The sequence below is a fragment of the Leopardus geoffroyi genome, chromosome B1 (assembly GCF_018350155.1).
Source record: "Leopardus geoffroyi isolate Oge1 chromosome B1, O.geoffroyi_Oge1_pat1.0, whole genome shotgun sequence".
Lineage (NCBI taxonomy): Eukaryota > Metazoa > Chordata > Mammalia > Carnivora > Felidae > Leopardus > Leopardus geoffroyi.
This window is the reverse complement of record NC_059327.1, coordinates 87,028,338-87,035,462: the sequence shown is the minus strand read 5'-3', so window position 1 is coordinate 87,035,462 and position 7,125 is coordinate 87,028,338. Positions and strand designations below refer to the sequence as shown.

The following is a 7,125-nucleotide window of genomic DNA, read 5'->3' as shown; positions in this document are numbered from 1 at the left end:
CCAGATGGCGAACAGACACATGAAAAAATGCTCAACTTCACTCATCATCAGGGAAATACAAATCAAAACCACAATGAGATACCACCTTACACCTATCAGAATGGCTAACATGAACAACTCAGGCAACAACAGATGTTGGTGAGGATGCGGAGAAAGAGGATCTCTTTTGCATTGTTGGTGGGAATGCAAACTGGTGCAGCCACTCTGGGAAACAGTATGGAAGTTCCTCAAAAAACTAAAAATAGAACTACCCTATGACCCAGCAATTGCACTACTAGGCATTTATCCACGGGATACAGGTGCGCTATTTTGAAGGGACATATGCACCCCCATGTTTATAGCAGCACTATCAACAATAGCCAAACTATGGAAAGAGCCCAGATGTCCATGGGTGGATGAATGGATAAAGAGAAGGTGGTATATTATACAATGGAGTATAGCTCAGCAATCAAAAAGAATGAAATCTTGCCATTTGCAACTACTTGGATGGAACTGGAGGGTATTTTGCTAAGTGAAATTTGTCAGTCAGATAAAGGCAAATATCATATGACTTCACTCATATGAGGATTTTAAGAGACAAAACAGATGAACATAAGGGAAGGGAAACAAAAATAATATAAAAACAGGGATTGGGACAAAGCATAAGAGACTCATAAATATGGAAAACAAACTGAGGGTTACTGGAGGGGGTGTGGGATGGGGGATGGGCTAAATGGGTAAGGGGCATTAAGGAATCTACTCCTGAAATCATTGTTGCACTCTATGCTAATTTGGATATAAATTTAAAAAATAAAATTAAATAAACAAATAAACATTAAAACAAGAGTAGTAGATGATGATGATGATGATTTATCATTACCATAAAGATGGAGGCATTCTGAAATATAACTTGGTATTCAGAGGACATATAATTACTAAACTGGGGAGTTCTCTTAGACTGTTCCACAAGCAAAATATGAGGAAAAATACAAGAAGGTGGGGTTCCAACACTCAATATCTACAAACAATTCAATTCAAATTCTATTGCCATCATGCAAGGAAGTCAGAGCCCAAAGGGTGCTTATAGCACTGGTAGGGGAGAAAGATTTGTTACTCGGGGCCAAGGCATTACACATTTCAACACATAATAAACTAGGGGCTCTCTGCTCCTCCCCGTTTGACAGACAGCACATCTTCTGGTGCAGTGCCAGCCACGTCCCTGAGACATGATGGTGAAGTTCAGAGTAAACAGATTTGCTCTATCGGGTGCCTGGTCACCAGGCCTGCTTTTAATTCTGGTAAAGTGGATATTGTCACCATCAGTGGCCCCTTCACTGACCTCAGCTACATTGTCTATATGTTCCACTCTGATTCCAGTTATGGCAAATTCCATGGCACAGTCAAGGCTGAGAACAGAAAATTTGTTATCAATGGGAAATCCACCTCCATGTTCCAGGAAGCGAAATCCTGCCAGCATCAAATGGGGTGATGCTGGTGCTGAGGACGTTGTGGAGTCCACCGGGGTCTTCACCACCATGGAGAAGACTGGGGCTCACTTGAAGAATGGGGCCAAGAGGGTCATCATCTCTACCCTTCTGCTGATGCCTCCATGCTTGTGATGGGCATGAACCATGAGAAGTATGACAACTCCCTCAAGATTGTTAGCAATGACTCCTGCACCACCAACTGCTTGGCCCCTCTGGCCAACATCATCCATGACAACTTTGGCATCATGGAGGGACTCATGACGATGGTCCATGCCATCACCACCACTCAGAAGACCATGAATAGCTGAAGGGCTACCCAGAACATCACCCCTGCTTCTCCCGGCACTGCCAAGGCTGTAGGCAAGGTCATCCCTGAGCTGAATGGGAAGCTCACTGGCATGGATGTCTTTGTCCCCACCCCTGACATGTCAGTCATGGATCTGACCTGCCACCTTGAGAAAGCTGCCAAATACTATGACATCAAGAAGGTGGGGAAGTAGGCATCAGAGGATCCCCTCAAGGACATCCTGGGCTACGCTGAGGACCAGTTTGTCTCCTGCAACTTTAACAGTGACACCCATTCTTCCACCTTCCATGCTGGGGCTGGTATTGCTTTCAATGACCACGCTATCAAGTTCATTTCAGGGTAAGACAGTGAATTTGGCTACAGCACCAGGTGGTGGACATTATGATCCCCATGTCTCCCAAGGAATAAGAGCCCCAGAGACAGCAGGAGGAAGAGAAAGGCCCTCAGTTACTAGCGAGTCCTTGCCCCAACTCATCCCCCAACACACTGGGAATCTCCCAACCTCCACAGTTTCCATCCCAGACCGCCTGAAGAAGGGGAGGGGTTTGGGACCCCTACCTTGTCATGCACCATCAATAAAGTGTACTGTACCCAGAATGAATGAATAATGAATCAGTGAATGACTATATAAATAAACAAACAAACAAACAAACAAACTAGGGAAAACCTTAGCACTGTATCAAACAGCATGTGCACTATGGATCCATCAGTGGCCAACAATGGTTGTCCTAACTCTCCCCACAATAGGAATGGTCCCGTGTGATTCCAGGGTTCCCCCCTCAGGCCACATAGGCCTCTGTCTAGTCTAACTAACCCTTCCTTCTTTAGATTTTATGGCCATAACTCACTCTCAGTCAACAGGAATTTATTGTCATTGCTCAACACCATACCACCTACATTGTATGAAAGACTTAACCAGGGGCAAAATATTTTTGCTGTTCATACCATCCTTTTGCCAAAGAATTATGCTTATGATGTTACTTTGTATTTCGGTCATGCCTAATGTGGACACCAGAAGAAAAAAGTAAGCCTTATAACCCTAGACATTAGAAACGGTCAAGAACTACTCCTGCACATCATCTCTCTGTTCCAAGATGGCAGATGGCCATCCCCCTTCAGATAAACGCTCCTTTAGAACCTAACAGGGACAGATAGAGCCATGTAGCCTACCCTCTCTCCTATCCAGTTTCTTTTTTTGATGCTAATCACAGGGAATAAACTTTTTCCAGGGTTGCTTAGCTCATATTGGGAATCAAACGCTATATGTGGTCGTCTGTGATGTGCTAAGCTCATCTGCTTATGCCTTGGCATCCAGAAAAGATATACTAGGGCTAATAACTAGTAAACTCCCACTTTAGAAGGGCCTTTCCCACCCCAGCCCCCACCCCTACTGCCACCATCTGTGTTTGTTCTTCTGCTATATAAGAACTCAAACTGGGTGGCGAGCATGTTATTTTTAAAAATCTTTTAGTGGCGTCTATACCCAGAACTGCCTCATCACAATTATCCTCACCAAACAAGGAAACTTCACATTGAGAATGGATATGGTGTTCAGCCAGCACCAAATGTCTCTCCTTCTGCCTTTTTGTCTTTCCGATCAATCAGAACATGTGAAAGTCCCAAATGAAGAGTAAACACACAGCCCAGGTTCCTTTCATCTCCTAACATATGTCATGAAGGGGGAAAGAAAAAACCCTATTCCCAGCTTCAATCAGCCATTCGTTTTCTGCAACTTGAACCTTAAGCTGAAAGGGACGTGTGGGGGGCTGTAGAGGAGGGTTGAATGCGGGCCCACTCCTTGAAAGATAATAGGTATTCACCGCATACCTGCATCTTGGAGTCATTATCTCCCCTGCGAGCACTTCTGTATTTATATATAATGAGATCATTACCAGGCAGCTATTCCAATTTTATTCAGACTTTAATATTTCTTGAAGAAAAAAAATAGCATACAAAAGGGTTTGTGATGCCAACTCAATCAGACGTGCTGTTGATGGAGAATTATTCAAGTGCAAGCCAGAACAGGAAAAAAAAATAATTTCAGAGAGGTTTCTGTCAAAGTCGAGTTCTCCTGTGATGATGTTTCGAGTGAATATGCCGAAATGTCCAGAGGTGAGGAAGAAAAATAACAACTAACAGAAGACAGGGCTCTGCGTAGGATTAACAGTGAGGCGTGTCCCAGCCTAACCAGCAGGCAGGTGGGGCAGGGCCTCCCTCAGAGACGGGACCACCACCTGGCTTTCCCTGGGGAATTAGACGAGAGAAACAGCTTTACTAGCCTTTGCCTTTGTGACACAAGCAGCAATCTGGTGTTAGAAATGAACCCTTTTAGGGCGCCTGGGTGGCTCAGTCAGTTAAGCATCAGACCCTTGGTTTCGGCTCAGGTCTTGATCTCTTGGCTCACAAGTTCAAGCCACACATCAGGCTCTGCACTGTCAGTGGGATTCTACTTGGGATTCTCTCTCTCTCTCTCTCTCTCTCTCTCTCTCTCTCTCTGCTGCTCCCCCACTCACACTGTCTCTGTCTCTCTCAAAATAAGTCAACTTTTAAAAAATGAACGCTTTTGTGGGTATTATTTTCTCTCATGGTTGAGCTCAGGTGGTTAGGCCATGTAGGCAAGACCCCTCCTTTCCCATTTTCACAGGATACACCTTTACTTAAAAGAAGGGACTTTCTCTCTCACCACCTCTGTGGCCTCTGCCAGACAAGGAATATGGCAGGATTTTCTTTCTCATTGTTCCCATTCATACAAAATGGCTAGAAATTCAGAGCCCCTGCTAATCAAGTATTCTGGCTAAGGTTTAATAAACCGTACTCTATCAGTTCTCAGCAAATTAGGAAATCAAATGAAATAAATCAAATACTAAGATCCAACAAAAAGGAATCCCTCTCTGGTAATCCAGACAGCACCTCAGGATTATTCCAAACATTGGGGGACAATTATGAAAGCCATTCGTCACTGACCAGCACTTTTAGAAATATGCTCTGTTAATGTGAGCTCTCCAGATGTTTGAACTTTGGATAAACATTAACTTACTCATTCATTTCTAAGCACTATAGTTTATCCCGAGATTACAAATCCAAGAAGACAATCATTTTAGCTATTAGCTCTCCATCCTGAATTGCAGATGGGAATAAGCTGTTGGGGCAGAAATGAAGGCTTGTCATCACAGTAAACGTGAAATTAAAGGATTCTGGGTCTTTTTGTATGGCGATTATAAAGCACTAATTATTTTTTACCCTGGCATTTCCTAACAAGGTCAACCAAAATAACAGTATAAGAGAATTTACAAAATGCACATGCTGTCCACTGAGCTCCCAAACATGAGTCAGACATGGAGTTGGTAGATTTCTTATTATTTTTTTTAATGTGTATTTATTTTTGAGAGAGAGAGAATGTGAGTGGGTTGGGGCAGAGAGAGAGAGGGAGACACAGAATCTGAAGCAGGCTCCAGGCTCCCAGCTGTCAGCACAGAGCCTGACGCGGGGCTCGGACTCATGAGATGTGAGATCATGACCTGAGCCGAAGTTGGACACCCAACCGACTGAGCCACCCAGGCGCCCCGGTAGATTTCTTATTATTTGTGCTGGCCCATCTTAAAGAGATATCTTGAAATGGTCACTAGGTAGTTCCAGTAAAATTGTGAAGGTTATTTTATAGATCTAGTCCCAGAATGTGCTCAACATTTAGAAATCAGTTTGTAGGGGTGCCTGGAGGGCTCCATTGGCTAACAGTCCAACTCTTGGTTTTGTCTCAGGTCATGAATCTCACTTATGGTGAGTGAACACAGGTTCATGAGTTCAAGCCTGCAATGTGAGTGTGGAGCCTGCTTGAGATTCTCTCTCTCTCTCTCTCTCTCTCTGTCTTTCTTTCCCTCTCTGCCCCTCCCACACTTTCTCAAAACAAATAAATAAACTTAAACAAAAAAATCAGTTTGTAAAAGAAAGAAGGAAGGGAAGAAGGATAGTGATCTCATGTCTCCATGAAATACAGCTAGCCCCACCATAATCTATATCATGTAGGCAAAGAACTGTATCAAAATAGTCCTAACAACTCTTGAACTTAAAAGAGACTTTAACAAGAAAATGGGAACAATTTTCTCTCCCTCTCCCTAAAACCACAAGAGCTGGTCATAGCAATCATTTTAAGATTAACCCCTTGCAAAGGAGACGAATCTGGTCAAGTAAGAACTATTCAATTTCCATACATTATTCACTCTTGTGTGTTAGCATGCTATGTGGGGTGTGTATGTGTGTGTGTGTGTGTGTGTGTTTTCATTTGCCATGAACATGGCTTCAACTCAGCAGTTGCCCTCCATGTGCCTCCCTTGGTTCTTTAAGTCCTTCCCTCGCAGCCTTAAAAGAAGGGAGGTGAGTCCCCCTTTTCTCAAAACCCTCTGCCTCTCCAGCATACTTGACGGAGCCTCCACTGTCCCTTTCCTTCTGTCATCCAACATGCTTTCATTCCCCATCTGTGGAAAATCCTCCCGAGCTATCAGGAGACGTGGCTTCCAGCCCCTCCTCCTCTATGCACTCACCATGACACCAGCAAGGCTTCCAGGAGCATCACCTCTCCCCACGCTATGTTTCCATGACCTGGCCTTGCACCTGCCCACAAACATTGCTGTATTTTGGTCCTATCTTCAACAGCCAAATCTTCATTAACTTACAACCCATTCTCTCCATAAATACCTAAAATACAGCTTTCACGTCCACCACACAGCCGAAATTACTCTTTAAGATCATAAAGTCCAAGTTTTTTCTCCAAATTAAACGGTCTCTATAGGCTCTTCATCCTTTGGGCTTTGGAGAGACCTGACATGACCAAGAAAGCTCTTCTTACAAACCTTTTCATCAACGTCCCACATTATCTGCCCCCCTCTGCCTCACCTCTGTCTGGTCCTACCTGTTTGCTACAGGGGCACTTGGCTTTATTCATAGCTGGGTAACCAGCTATCTGGTGAGGGCTTCAGAGATGATAAGGTATTGCTCTCCGCCCCCACTGTCCCCACCACCATCACACACTGAACATGTGATTAATGAGTCATCCCTTTGGGTCAACATCCTGCATCTCACAGAAACATCCTGCATCTCGGCTCAACATCCTGCATTTGGGTCAACATCCTGCATCTCAGCTCGGGTCATGATCTTGTAGTTGATGAGTCCAAGCCCCACGTCGGGCTCTGTGCTGGCAGCTCAGAACCTGGAGCCTACTTCAGATTCTGTGTCTCCCTCTCTCTGCCCCTCCCCCACTCAGGATCTGCCTCTCTCTGTCTCAAAAATAAAGACAAACATTTTTTTTTATTTTTAAATAAAAAAAATAAAAAGTAAATGCCTTTTAAAAGCTTGTAC

The 7,125-nt window shown here is 44.1% G+C and overlaps 1 pseudogene; it reads left to right on the top strand.

The window, feature by feature from the left end:
* Nucleotides 1-1,304: 1,304 nt before the first annotated feature.
* Nucleotides 1,305-2,067, top strand: LOC123582982 (annotated as a pseudogene).
* The last annotated feature ends 5,058 nt before the right edge of the window (nt 2,068-7,125 follow it).